Below are 15,723 nucleotides of genomic sequence, written 5' to 3' on the forward strand. Positions count from 1 at the left end.
TTCGCTGTTTGGGGGTGTTGTCGGGTGTTTTTTTGCGGGTGGGTTGGCGGGTCTTGCCTGGGGCATTCCTGGGAAGGTCTAATACCGGCTAGAAGTTTGTTGGACAAAATCCATAAGGAAACACCAGTTTTGGCACTTTTTGTAAGTTAGGGTTCGTTAGGGTTAGCCCTAGCAGCAGGATTGCATGTGTTTCGGGGGGTTCTATTGCAACGCAGTTCTGTTGTTGTAGAGCACTGTTGGAGCGATGCTGGCTATGGATACTTTTGCTTGCTTGCAAGTGGTTTGAATACAATCCACGGTCTGTATTTGGGCCTACTGTTACTTTCAAAGTACGTTTTGTAACCATTTTTCTGCTAGGCATCGTTTTTGGAGATCTGATTGGGGTTCTTCTACATTTTTGCGACTGGCTTTAGTAAGGGTCTTGGTGGGAGCATTGCTGGGAAGGTCAAATTTTGTTCTAAAACACAGTTTACAGTACACCTACCTTGAGGGGAAAGATCCGCTATAATATTTTGGCCATACTTATTGATCCTTAAAAAGGTGACTCAGACAGAGCACGCAATTTCAAAAATATTGTACTGTCTATTAGGGAAATCAAAGTGTCACTTTTTGAACCACACAGCGTACATACCTTTTATTTATTTATCAGTGGTATTGTAATAGCACTTCCTGTTTTCCGTTCAATAATTACAGGCCGGGTTTCAGTCAACATCCGCCAGGCAGGCAGTGGACAGGGTGTCTTCTGTCAGTGGTCACCAGCCACATTGATGGACGAAGCGTCAGCTGGAATGGAGGAGTGCCGCCAATAAGAGGAATTGTTTGCTGCATGCAACTTACTTACCAAATTCAACAGGACAACTCCAACAACATACGCAATACAGATACAGTATCCATTGTTGTCTTTTATTCTATGAGTGTGACTGCATGTGCTTACCTTTAGTTTGTAACCAAAGATTGTCTGTATCTTCAATTATTGTTTGTCCATGCTCTGCTTTTTTTTTCTTCTCTCAACAAAACCTACCCAAAAAGAAACCCCCATTCCCATCCATTTTACAAACCCTAACCCTCTTCCCCCGGGCTGTGTTGTTTTGCTTGATGTCTGACTAAAATGACATCAATAATTCCACACACTTGCTGGGGAGGATAAGGTCATAGCAACAGGCTGGTGAAGGAATACGAGGATATCTTCTAGACTTACTCAGCTTCAGTACTATATCTTCTAGTAGTACTAGCCAATGTCAAATAAATTCAACGCAAGTACTAGTTATACTTGCAAGCAAATACTTTACCATTTGTTAGGCTACATTATGGCACTGTTCTAGTGTACTGTCACCTGCTATTTTCTCGATCGTACCGTAACCGTTGTAATACTACAGTAAGGAGGACAAACAAGGTTTCGTTTTCTTTTTTTCCATAGGCATGCAACTGCCACTGTGTCACACCACTAGTACCACCGCAATGAGGAAATGTCACCCGCCCAGGATTGACAACGTTAATCCCCATTTCACCTGGAGCCAGCCCTGGGCCTAGCACTAATTTCTAACACAAATTACAGGTAAGATAAGCGTTTGGTGGGAGGTAGTATAATGGAGTATTATTTCGGAGTAGACAAGAGATTGACGGTTGTACTACTAAAGTCCTACGACTGTTCAGGAAAACAAAGTTACTGTTACACCCCCGCCCCCCACCCACCAGACTGAAAAGCAGTAAAAAACAGGTATGGTCAGATAAAGTTTAAAAATATATTTATTTAGCCCTAACAAAATAATCTCCCTCACCCACCCTAACCCCAACGATTGTCTTTGAAACGTCCCAAAACGATCCCAACTCCCAAATCCCACCCCCCAAAAGTCTATAAAAAAAGGGCAAGGGACACTCCACTACTGGAGGGTGCTGGTGCTGGTGCATGATGCGGCATGGGCATCATACTCCTTGCGGAGGGTGGCAAGCTCGGAGCGGAGGCCCTTAACCAAGTTCTTATACTTCAGGACCTCCTGCTCCAGGTTGGACATGCGGACTCGTAGGCGGCGTTGGCGTTCCTTGCAGCTCCTGTGGGGGGCAGCTGGTATTTCGGTTGCTTGGCGGTGGCGGTCGTCTTTCTTAGCCCGGCTCGGTCCCGCTGGCTTAGTCACGGAGGAGGATGCAGTGGTCACAGTCGAGGATGTCGTTGTTGCCCCGCTCGACTGCGTGTCCTCCTCCTCCTCCAGGGCCACCAGCCGCCGATATTCGGCGACAGTGGCCTCCAGCCTCCGTTGCCGGGCCAATCTAGCCTGCTCCCTCCGTGTTGTTGATTTGGAAGGAGCAACTATATGAAGAAAGAAAGACATAGTCTGTAACCAATGCTCCTTATTAATAACACAAAGTGATTGAGCCGAAAGTTGGGTCACAGAGTACAAGTAGCAAATTGAAAGCACAGTACATAACTATTGAGGACAGTATCTATGTAACCTCCCACTTCTGCATCCTTGCACTAACATTAGTGGTAGTTTAATGAACAAATTCTACGACCACTATGGACTTCCATTACAGTCGACTATGACAGTACACCAGTCTTATTCTTCTTCTTCTCTCTTGTTTAGGGAAATTGGTACGTTATCTTATGCAAGCCGGCAGAATGACATGGACAGCACAGTGAACTTGCACCCGAGAAAAAAAGTTGCACACCATGATGAGTGAGACAGACTTGCGTTACTGTACCGGTACAGTACATGCAGGTGGTGAAGCTATTACTTTTCTATTACGGGTGGCACTGAGAATACTCTGTTACAAGGGCTACTGCTTAATTAATTTACCTTTCACCCTACAGTGCAAATGAGTACTAGAAAAGGAAAATGAAGAAGCTAACTAATTTGATTATCTATCATTTCACATGGGACGTATTTGATGACATATGAGATGACTTTAGGTGCTTTGCTTAATATTGAGTGAACAGTGATACACCCACACATGAATGACGTACTACAAGTAAACTAAAGTTATTAAGAGAGGTACGGAGTGTCCACCGTAATAACCAGATATATGCTGTGATTGCAAACGCAATACAAAGTACTGCTACTATTCATGGTAGTATGGGACACATTTACAATTTCTTTTCCTTGCCTTCCCTGCACTGGAACGGACGTGCGGGTGCGGTGGTACATGCTCTTCAAGGTAACACTTACTTCACCTGGCGACCATCTACTCTCTCTAGATACACATGTGCTATCTAAGAGTCAGAGAATACCATGCTCCAGGCATCCATTCAGTCAAAGTATACGCACACATACAGTTTCTGTTTCACCCACCCAGGCTGCTGTCCTTCCACCCATCCTTGCTTCATCATTGACCCAGCCATGCACCATACCATATTCTTTCCTTCCCAGCCACCTCGGGAGCCAAGCAAACACATATCGTTCTTCTTTGCCAGCCATCATACAAGTTCGCGTCCCACTTACTTACACCCTTCTTTCGCTTTTCGTTCATCCCATCCATCACGTTCGTCTAAGAACTTATTGGGATTCTTCTCACCAAAAACTTCACAGCTAAGTCGAAGTACATTTCAAGGAGGCTACTACCTGGTTGATTTGTAATACACCCGTGCAGAAAGCACACTATGCAGTCTTCAATCTCAATAAGTAAGGAATATATATACTTACCTGTTTCCGCCACCACCGTTTGAACCCCCACAGGACCGTCCGCCGGCTCTTGCACCGCCTCCTCCCCAGAGTCCGCCGAGTCCTCGCCCAACACAGCCACCTCCGCGCTGGCCCCGTCACCAGATGTTACACCTACAAAGTACATTTAAGAATGTTAGAATACACCACTCACTACTATATAATATTTGGTCTAGGAGAAATGTTAAAAAAACTGAATACAATGTAATAATTTGTGACTGTCTACTCCAAAGTAAAAATGTCCCATTTTCCAGGGAAGGCTGTTGTCTTGCTGCACTTTTATGCACAACTGATGAATGCTTGCTTTTGATTTTTAACACGCACCACTTTTTCTCCTAACAGACAGAAGCTTGACTCCTAAGAACACGACCAGGATCAAGTTCAAACCAGGTGAGAGTTCGGCTCGACCACAAGAAATGTGTCCAATTAATCGTCAGCACTAACCACTTTTCCGTTTTCAGTTAAATAGTTTTATGACAAAGTAGATTTTAATAAATGTGTTTACTTTTAATAAAGCTTTTAAACTTAAATAGACTCTGTGGTTTTTGTTCCTCCAGACTAGAGTGGATGAGCTAAAGGTTTTGGAATTTTTGCAAGCATGAGTGCCTCTGACACTTCTTGACTGTGCTGTGACTCCGTACTCTCTTGTCCTGCGTACAATAATCTAGAGATCATTGGGGATCAATAATCGGTGACTTCGGGAGCTGAATGACTCTGCCACACTATCTAGTCAGTAAGGAGACAGTGCATAGAGCTATTGCTGAATAGAATGGGAGTCCAATGGAATTGCCAAATGTCCAATCTTAGTTAGCTACACAGACAGACTAATAAGAATAGTCTAGTAATACCACAGGGAGTCATATTCGAGGCAGGATAAGAATTTATATCCATTCTACAAGAAGATCGAAGACGATTTAGAAAAAATCGAATGAGGAACGCTAGGAAAAAATAGGTACTGTTTATTAAAATGTAAACTTACTGGGGCCAGCAAAGGAGCCCTCGCCTGCCCGATCCTGGCCTGCATCCTCAGCACCCTCCTCCTGTGTCCTCTTGCCCTTGGGGGGAGCTGATGTACAACATGAAAGAAAGAAAAACCAGAAAACATGGATGAGATTTTTCAACCAAATCAAACATTTCAAAAGAACAATAACAAAATATTTTGGAAAAATAGCAAATAGATAGACAGCTATTCCACGGGATCTATCTCATGTGGTATACTACGTTATTCGTATTGCCTGATTTGTGGAACGTTGACTTAGAAAGTTCCTATGTAACTCAATAAACAGACTACTAAAGAGGTTTGCCTAGGCCTGGCACTGCAGGCAGCAGTGCGCAGCACGCGAAGTGACAGACAAAGTCCATCCTGCTTGCAGATCAGTGAATACTCAAACTATCAATCCACCCACCACCACCGCCACTATTTCTTCTTATAGCCATGTGTCTAAAGGAAGGACTGGACTTCAGTCTGTTGGGGCTTATTTAGAAGTCCCTTGCGGAAGTTGCGGCTCATTTTCCTCCATTGTTGCGTGCCTTTTGTGACGCAGCGGCAGAACAAAAGACTCGCCATGGTGTTGGTGCGGCGTATATATTAAAAAAAAACACATATGGGCATATGGGCGATGCATCACGTTGTAAAGCCCTGCGCCATCAGGGGGCGTTCCGGCGCAAGGGAGGACGTACCTGCGCAGGAACGAATCCTAAAAGTGGCTGAGGGAAATCTACAAGATGTCAATCAGTCACTTTTAGGACAATGATGCATGACTCAAACCCTGCGCGCTTGAAGCCGACGTACGGCTTGATGCAGCATTGGGGAGATAGGGTACCCCAGAGCATTGCTGGAGCTGCGCCATCGTTGGCACGCAACTCCAGCAATGCGCTGCCTTTACGGCACAGATGCGTAAGGCTTCTGTGATGTTTTGGGCCAATGGGTGGTGGTGGCATGGCACACAATTACTGCCGCATCCCTGCTACTTTGCAGGGATGCGCCGGTAATTGAAAATATGACCCTTACTGTCTAGCATTACGCAGTTCTTATCTTTACACTACACTCATACATAATTTCTCAGGCCAATGAAATGCTTCTGAACACAACATACAAAACAAAGAAGCATAGTAGCAAGCAAGGCTACTGAGAAGGAGAGCAGTGCACCTGAAATGCATAGAAGATTTTGAAATATAATTTACCTCAATGTAATCGGCAGCATTATTGCTCTTGGTAAAGAACAAAGATTTGCAAATAACAGAGCAGGATAAAACAGAGTAGTAAATGTACTACTACTACTACTCACCAAGCCCGGGGACCTCTACGCCGAGCGCGTCCAGCAAGTCCCGCTCCCGGTCCATGACATCGGTCCAGCGGTGGGTGGCCTGGTTATATGTGCGCCGGACCCCAGAGATCTTGTACATGGCCCGGCACACCTTCTCCCACCGCTTGCGACGCTCCCGGATGCCATAGCCAGTTGCGATCTTGCCGCCTCCCAGGATCGTCTTGGGGAGGCGGCGCTGGACGTGGAAGATCAGTGCCGCCACTTCCTCCGCGCTGAAGATCTCCCGCGGGACCACTTGCTCCCCCCTTAAACGCCCGCACGGGAGCCGGGCACGGGGTGCGGGACCCTTCCCCTTCTCAGGGTGCTTCCCGGCTCCCTTTACCATGGTCTGGGCAGAAATAGAGTTAAATGATAAACAAGAAATAGAATAGTGAAGAAGAAAAGAAAAGAGTTTAAAAAAGTAGTTTAAAAGTAACTAAAAGCTGCAGAAAACACAAAAATATAGAGCTAGAAAAATAGAGGGATAGATAATAAGTAAAATTAGATCAAAAAAACTTCAAACAAGCAAAGGATGGCAGAGATTGAGAGAGGATAGAGAAAGCATGCCCAGAACCATAGCAATGAATGAGAAACAAGATGGCCGCGCCCGTTCACGACCGCGTGGGTAAGTTCGCGCGAGATTTTCCTTGCGAGTACGCGCGAAATTGTACTAGCGAGCAGCACACTTTGCGAGATTACACATAGCGGCCGGAAACGGAATACGTCACGCAAACAAGATGGCCGCGCCCATGTACGACCGATAGGGTAACTTGGCAAACGTATAGCTAGAAGCGCCTCGCGAACACGCGCAAGATCACGCGAACATACACGTCGCAAAAAAAACAATTTTGTATTCGCACGTATTCGCGGCTTCCGAAATCGATCTCGCACGGATTCGCGCCCCAAAAAACGCGCGAAATTGCAGAAAAAAACGATTTTAGCTAAACTGAAAGCAATGAGCAGGTGCAAAAGTTCAAACTTAACATTTGTAACATTCAAGGTAGTGCTTCCTGATGGGCCCCTCCAGAGTTTGCAACTATTCTATGACCCTGCTATGACCCAAACAGCAGGCTCATAGAATAGCTACAAGTAGACCATAAAGGTCCTGTGAAAAAAAAATTTCACTGCAACAAAAAGCAAATTACAGATAAGGAAGGAAGCAGGTGCCAGCCAGACTGGAACTTTCAAAATTACTGACACATTAATGAAACACAAATTAATTGATGGCAGTTGAAGAAGGGCAGGTGTGCTTGCTTTTTTCAACCACCATAATCTACAGTGATAAATAAACCTAATGGGTGGCAGTGAGGATGTACCAGAGGGTGGCATGGGTGTCCCAGAGGGTGGCAGTGGTGAAACAGAGGGTGCTGTGAACCTGTGATGATAAACCAGACGTAGAAACAACATAGTCGCGGCCGTTGCGAGCCGAAAAGTAAGTTCGCAATTGCGAACTTGTCCCAAAATCGGCGCGAACGCGCGCAAACACAAAAAACGGGAAAATCCGCAAATCCGCTAGAGTTCGCGGATCTTCGCGGATTGCGAATCCGTAAATCCGCAAGTTCGCGTACGCGAGATCCGCTAGATCCGCCCATGCTTACTAATCACAACTACTCTACTTTTATTCCAGATCCTTCCATCTTGTGTCTTGATGGCATTACCAAACACCTTGATAACGGGTCTGACATTTGTATATTTCGACCAGGAACTCCTCCCAACAGGTGCTTTTATTTTAACTAAATCACCTACTTTAACTTCTTGAAAACGAACACATTTCTTTTTATCAAAATAAGCCATTCTACAAGCGTGTTTTTCTAACTCCCTCTTCCTCCAATCACCAACCTGATTATCAACGAACCCTTTGTTCAAATTCATCCAACCAGGACACCACATAGTGTTGGGTACCCTTCCTTTAAATAACTCAAAAGGGGATTTACCAGTGGTGGAGTGTGGAGAGCACCTGTAAGCCTCAATTCTTTCTCTAAGTGCCTCTTTCCAATTTAAACCATTGGCCTTAGCAAGTTGGATGCATTCTTTTAACGTTTTATTAACTCTCTCAACTGCACCATTAGTTTCTGGATGGTACAAAGAGGACCGTTTGTGTAATATGCCACATTTAGTAAGATAGACACTAAACAGCGCAGAACAAAACTGAGGGCCATTGTCTGATAAAATACTGTTTGGAAAACTTTCTCTCATAAAAATCTCAGACAAGAATTTAATGATGGACTCGGATGTAATCTCACTGACAGCACTCACTTCAATCTAACGAGAATAAAGGTCAATTAAAACTATTAGATAAGGAGTGTCAGAAACACCAGTAAGAGGACCCAAAATGTCAATAGCCAATTCATCCCAAGGATGATTGGGTAACGCCCTGCAAACCATAGGCATCTGTCTGGTTTTTAGGATTTTGTCACTCGCGCAACACTCTACACAATCCCTGACCATTCGTTCTATCTCCAAATCCATCCCCGGCCACCAAAACTGAGTGCGTAACATTTCCCTAGTTTTACTATACCCTGATGTCCAGAATGTGCATGTAACAACAACTTTTTCCTTAAAGTATAGGGAGGAATAAGTCTCAAACCTCGTGTAAGTAAGTCATCAGTTATCGATAATTCTTGTGAAACCAGAGACCATGGTTTATCTAAACGTTTATTATCCCTCAGTGAGACCATCACCTTACTTAGTTCCTCATCTTTTAGTAGTTCTTCTTTCCACTCATCTTTCCCAACAACACCCTCAGTAACTTCACAAACATCAAGAAACTCGTCTTCATCTACCATTACTTCATCACTGTAGAGATCACTTCTTTTTACCAGCCTAGAAAACCAATCTGCTGCCTTATTTGAAACACCAGGAAAATATTGCACCTCAAAATCATATTCCTGTAAAGATATTACCCATCTTCTAATCCTTGAAGAAATCGAATCTAACCCTTTTTTACAAAAAACTTCTTTCAAGGGTTTGTGGTCAGACTTTACAATAAATTTTGTACCCCAAACTAAATTCTTAAATTTTTTAAGAGCCCAAAAAATAGCTAACGACTCTTTTTCAATTACTGAATAATTAAGTTCCGGACCACGAAGACATCTTGAAGCGCAGGCAATAAGGGAATCATTACCACCTTTGTTTTGTACCAAAACAGCTCCCAGACCTTTGTCACTAGCATCGGTATACACGAAAGTCGGTAAACCAGGAACGAATGCCTGAAGACAGGGAGCTTTTCTTAACTCTTTCTTGATCTCATCAAATTCTCTTTTACAGTCATCTGACCACTCAAATGTCACATTTTTTGCGGTGAGTCTTCTCATATTCTTTGTTTTGTCCGCAAAATGTAAAATAAATTTCCCATAGAACTCAACCATGCCAAGAAATGACAACAATTCATCTCTGTTTACAGGTTCCACCATGTTATCAATCGATGTGACCAACTCCGACTTAGGAAAAACACCTTCACTCCTAATACAGTGACCAAGATAATTCACTTCCTCCAACCCAAACTTGCACTTCTCTTTCTTAAGAGATAATCCAGCTTCCGACAATCTTTTCAATACTTCACACACCCGTTCATTGTGTTCTCGAATGTTGACACCATAAATTAATAAATCATCCTGATAGCATTTTACACCTAGAAGACCTTTTAATATATGAGTCATGATTCGTTGAAATACTGAGGCTGCTGAGATTAAACCGAAAGGCATCCTTTTAAATTTAAAGGTACCCATAGGGGTAATAAATGCAGTCAGATCTTGGCAAGTAGTATCTAGTTCCACTTGATGGTAAGCAGATGCTAGATCTAGAGTAGTAAAATACCTTGCCCCTTCTAACGTCCCCACAATCTCATCAATGTTTGGCAAAGGAAATCTGTCAACAATTACTTCCTTATTTAGCGCCCTTAAATCAATACACAGGCGAATCTCCCCTGTAGGTTTCTTAGCTATAACAATTGGGGCCAACCATTCTGTAGCCTCTACTGGTTCTATAATGTTATTATCAATCAATTTTTCAATCTCTTTTTGTACTTTACTTTGTTCTGCTAAGGGAATCCTTCTTACCTTTGCTACAACAGGTATGGCATTCTTTTTTAATTTTATGCAGTGCTTGTAGCCCTTTAAACATCCTAATTGTTTTTTAAACACCTCAGGAAATTTTCCTGCAAACATTTCAGACAAGTTTTCCACCTGAGGTGAAGCATTAGGATCAAGTTTTACTCCTAAATCTCGCTGGTCTCTCCAACTAATCAAGGCATCACCAAAATTAGTTACATAAATTTTACCAGGTATGATGCGACTTCCCAACTCAAGAGTAGTCATGAAATAACCTAATATTTTAATAGGTTTTTTTCCATAACCTAAAGGTATTATGTCGCTTTTGAAGAGTTTGACCTTCTCTCCAAAAGTCTTACGCAATAATTCTTCATCAATCATGGTGATCTGGGAACATGAATCAAATTTAAACTCAATCATGGCATCATCAACTTTTACCAAATGTGAGGGATGTTCCAAAGAACCACTATTGACCTGGAAAGTCACTGTCTTCACCTGAGGTTGAGACCATCTTTTATATACATTATCTCTCTTACTACTTTTAGTCCTACAACATTTTGAGAAATGACCTCTTCTACCACAGTTGTTACAGATAGATTTCAAAGCAGGGCAATTCGGAGAGTTAGCTAAATGCCCATTATTTCCGCATCTAAAACATGAAAAATTACTAGAAACATTAAAATTCGGATTGAAATTATTCGTTCCATTTTCATTTTTTTTTACCAGACGATTTTTCTTCTTTCTTCACTTGACAGACAACTTCCTCAACTTTAGGTTCGCTTTTCTTTTCAGGTTCATTCATTTTTTCTTTTTCCTCTTTTAACTCATCTACGCATTTTGTCATGTGCTCAACTTGCTTTGCTATAACAAGAACTTCTTCCAATGGTGGTTCATCTTTTAGCCAAAGTTCCTTTCGAATACTGTCATGAGCACATTTCAATACAAATTGGTCCCTTATTCTCTCATCCAAGGTCTGTCCAAATTTGCACGATGAGGCCAACTTCCTTAGTGCAGAAACATATTCCTCAACTGATTCGTCCTTCTTTTGTCCTCTTAAGCCGAAATGATACCTTTCCATTATCGTGCTTAATCTAGGAAGATAATGTCGATCTAACTGCTCAATCTCTATTTCGTATTCGTTCAAATTCCTTTGCTCAGATGCAGTAAGTTCAGGTAAATGTTCTAGAACATCTTGACCTTCTCCTCCCAGACAGTGTAGTAGTAACAAATGCTTTCTTTCTGCACTTAAGTTCGTGCCACATACTCTTGCATAATTTGCAAAAATCTTCTTCCATTTTTGCCATTTTACATTTGGCTCACCTGGACTTGTTAAAAAGAATGCAGGTTGTGTTAAGTTCTGCATTTTTTTTTTTTTTTTTTTTTTTGGTTCAAATGTTCTTTGTAATATAATAGTAGTGTTATTTAGCTATTTACTTATATTTTAATGCTCCTTGTGGTATATTAGCAGTGATATTTAGCAAAGGAATAATAAAATTGATTGTTGATGTCACAATTCTATAGTTCTCAAGATACACTCTCAAAGTTCTTTTGATGAGAGTTTTCACTTTGTAGAAATTCTATTATATTTCACAATGCCTTCTTTCTCCAAGGCATGTATAAAACTCTGCTTCACAGCAGTGTCCACTCATTTGGAATCTTTAAACGTCATAAAGCTCTTTGTTCATTTGACGTGCACTTCTATCCCCGTTTTGTGTGTCAAATCCCTTTCAAAACGAGGCTGAACTTTTTACACAACGAGGCTAAGCGTCATTGACACGCACCACCATTTTGTAGCGTGAGAGAGTAAACAGTCGGTGCGAGTGAATGAGCAATTTTCAAAACGAAAGGTAGCGTGCGACTTTAGTTTTGTTATTTTCCTTTCTTTTCGCTTATTTTTTATTTTATTTTTTTTAAAGTAATTCAAGTCCCTTTCCTTTACTTAACCTCCCGCTGTACTCCTCACCGTACTAGTCTTCCTTTTCTTACGGTGGAGATTCACTCGATCGGCCGCTGGGAAGACTACGCTTCCTTCAATGTTCGTTCAGCCGCTGGAGAGGTGTCAGGGACGGCTGTGTGTTGAGGCAAAGAGGTAGGATCGTCGCCAGTGTAAAATAGTTATTTGTTGAGGTAAATAAGGATAGATACTAAGAAGTAGGTTCTGGAGCAATTTAATCGCCTCATCCACGAACAGCTCAAAGTCCCAACTGTCCCACATAACATTCTACATTCTCAGAATCATGACAAGCGAGGAATCTACATTCTATGAGGAGGCAAGTGTTAATAAGCAAAGTAAGATATTACAGAAGGCATACCATTTTGACACAATCCCAGGTTTACTACTCTTAGTAAATCTGGGATTGTGTCAAAATCCATGCGTAGATGCATGGGAACGCCCACGCTCCAACCCATGGAATGCTTTCCCAATGCAGAGTAAGGCAAGGCAGGTATTTGCGCTATCTTGCGTTATTCTGAACTTGCTAAATCACGCAGAGTTGTGTAAAAGCCCTTAGGAAATATAGGCCTTAGTATCATTTAGGATTTAGACAAAGAAAAGTAGGAATCAATATGCATGTTTGATTAGATAGAACTGAGTTGAATTTTAATTGAATAACATACTGCAATTAAATGCAACGTTCAGAATGGTGTGTATTTTTCTGAAGTAAAGATTTGCATATGGTATGCAAAAGGAGCAGCTCTTGCATTGGGTGTATCATACTGCATTAAGGTCCACCATATAGATAAAAATAATAGCACAACCAATAAATTGCCTATTACTATATCTTTAAGGAAAGTGTATATTTATTACTCCTCATCGTGCCTTAATAACTACATACAAGGACTTGCCTTGTGATGTTATGGTTAGATCAGTGTAGTAGATACAATATTTTCATCAATCAACATAACACATGCAATGCAATGGGGGTATACCCTTTCATAAGAAAGTGAAAGGGACCAATTGGTCGGGCCTATCTTTTTATGTGCAGTTATTAAACTGCAGTTTTGTGACTGATAAAAAAGAGTAAACTCATAAAAACATGTAAGTTTACCTTTGTGAATCAGGCCATTTGTATCAAGTGGGCAAACTTAGGTATGACTTGGTGTGGTGATGTTGCTTTAACATCCTTTTTCTTCTGTCCTTATGAGGCTTTCATTAGAGTGTTGGTAGATAGAATGTACACTTAGGCAGATTAGCGGAAGAAGCCATAATTTGTTATGCAAAGCTCGATCTACTGAGATAGTTAGAATGTGCTTTGTGCCAAAAAGCAGTGCCTCCTTGAAGTAGGCACTAACATGGAGAAATGTTCACAGTTCTGCAAACAGTAGAGTGGAGCACACATATTGCATGTGTGCTCCACTTTATAACACACATACAATGCGTGGAATGTATAAAGATTTGTCGAGGCATAGGATTTTGTACTGCAAGGGTATACTCCAGTACGAACTCTTTGCTAGATAGTGCATACACACGCCTGAGCACACAAGTTGTGCATGGCACTAAGCAGTCTGTTTGTGTGCCAGGGATGGTGAGCCGCAGGAGGCCACTTTTTAAAATAAATATGGCTATGTGTTGCCATGCAATGTGTCATGGTCATTGTGCCCAGCAGTATCGTTGCAACAAAATTGTGCCCCAATTGAGCAGTCTTGCCTATGGGAGTTGATTTCACTAGTATCCGTTTTGGGCATTATAATAACCTGGGAGACGATGCTTTAGTGACAAAGTGTTTCTATTGTTATATTACAGGTAGAAATAGTTGAAACCTGCTGCGTGACTATATCATCAGTCTTGTAAGGTAATCTCATTGGCAACTAAAGGTATTTTAGAGTCAGAGTACATGAATAATTATGTTTAATATTTTGTTTATATGTTTTTTTGTTTTAGAATACAGACATCAGTTCCTTGTCCTGGGGAGAACCCTAATAAGGAAACTTCAGAGATGTCGAAACGCGTTGATCATCAACTGAGCACCTACTGTCAATTATTAATTGCATTATTTGGAAAATATCATTGTAATCCAGGGCATTATTTAATGTTACATGTTTTAAATCACATCCTGGTTGTGAATAATTATGCTTTGGCAGAGGTGCCTTGTCCATTAATATGAGAGCCATGCAATTAATTTTGATATTGTATTCAAAACTTTATTGACAATTGTTTTCAAGCTCTCATTTGGATTTGTAAATAATGTGAACTGATAATTTGTTGTGTCTTGTTTATTATTTGTTTTGAAGCATACGTTGTCATTTGTGGTGTATTTAAATCGTGTTTATGTTTATTGTATTGTCTGGATTAATGTGGATGCATTTTGTATGGGACCTTCTGTGTGTGTGTGAATAAATAGTCCTATTAGATTTATATACAGAACTAAAAATAAAAACATAATTGGTGGCCGCTGTTATTGATTAAAGCGGCCTTGAACGAAGCACAATTGTTAAGAAATATGTCAGTGTTACATTTCTTGTTTGATAAACTTTCTAAAAGTGGCATTCTCAGAATTTTAATTGAAAATCCAACTGCACCATGAGTTAGGATTTTGAATTAGGATTCCACAGACACCAAACATTGTGGTGTATTTACTATGGGTACTGTATCGATCCCCCTATTTCTGACCCTTGTCTGGTTAATAATTAACTAGCAGCCATTCAACTGCACAGAAAACCGTTATCTGATTAGCCACACAACGGCACAGAAGCCCCGTTATCTGATTAGGTCATAACGCATGCCATCTCATTAGGCAAGCAATATTTCTCCAGCCCCCTAATAGGCATACGGTGTTCTCAAAACAAATCAAACCTACCACGCCCTGGGAAATCCCCACAGCCATTGTTTTGATTTAGCCGAGAACTTCAGTAAAGAATGTGCGAACGACCAGTTCGTATGACATCCTTATTGACGTATTTATGTCCATCCTTACGTCAATCCCGGCACCTTTCAGGTATAAATAATACCGACATTGCCTTAAGCAAACACACGAGGTGGTGACAAGATTGGAGCAGCGAGACTTGCCGAGGAGCCCAGCTGACAGCGAAGCCCACAGACGCTGCCCCTCCTTTCTGACGCGCTGAGAGAGAGACGCTGCCTTTTCTCCTGCTGAGAAATCCAGCTCCGGCGCTTCCAAGCCGCCCTCGCAGGCAGCTGGAATATCAAGACCTGAGATAGAGATACCAGCCCTCCAGCCTTCTAAATCCCAGGTACTGAACTGAATCATCCTTTGTAGAGAATTCTTGAAGCAGACACTTGGCAAAGCAAACTTAACTTAAACTGCTACTAATCTACTCCCGCCACGTATTAGGCTTAGGTCAGGTACATTGGGGTAGGCGTAGTTAGAAGCACCAGTTGAGTACGATTAGTCAATGTATATATGTATGTATCTATTTTATCCATTTTAAGTATCATATGGCTAAGAAACCATATCAATGCTTTTACAGTATTATTTTATAATTCTGTTATTACTGTATGCACTTTACTTAACTATAAGTATTGCAATAATAGCGATTCATTTCTCTTGTATGAGAAAAGAGACTGATCAATAAATAACATCTTTTTATTGAACACGCCCGTCTCTTCCTTTTCTCTACAATCTGGTGAAACTAAGAATGCACTGAACTGACTGAGTAAAATAAGTTGTCTTTTGTTTTCACACGACTCTAGAGATACACTCTTGATTAGGGGAGAGCAAAGTTGTCATGTTCTATGGTTGTCAGAAACTAAATCCC

The sequence above is a fragment of the Lissotriton helveticus genome, chromosome 9 (genome assembly GCF_964261635.1).
Source record: "Lissotriton helveticus chromosome 9, aLisHel1.1, whole genome shotgun sequence".
Classification (NCBI taxonomy): domain Eukaryota; kingdom Metazoa; phylum Chordata; class Amphibia; order Caudata; family Salamandridae; genus Lissotriton; species Lissotriton helveticus.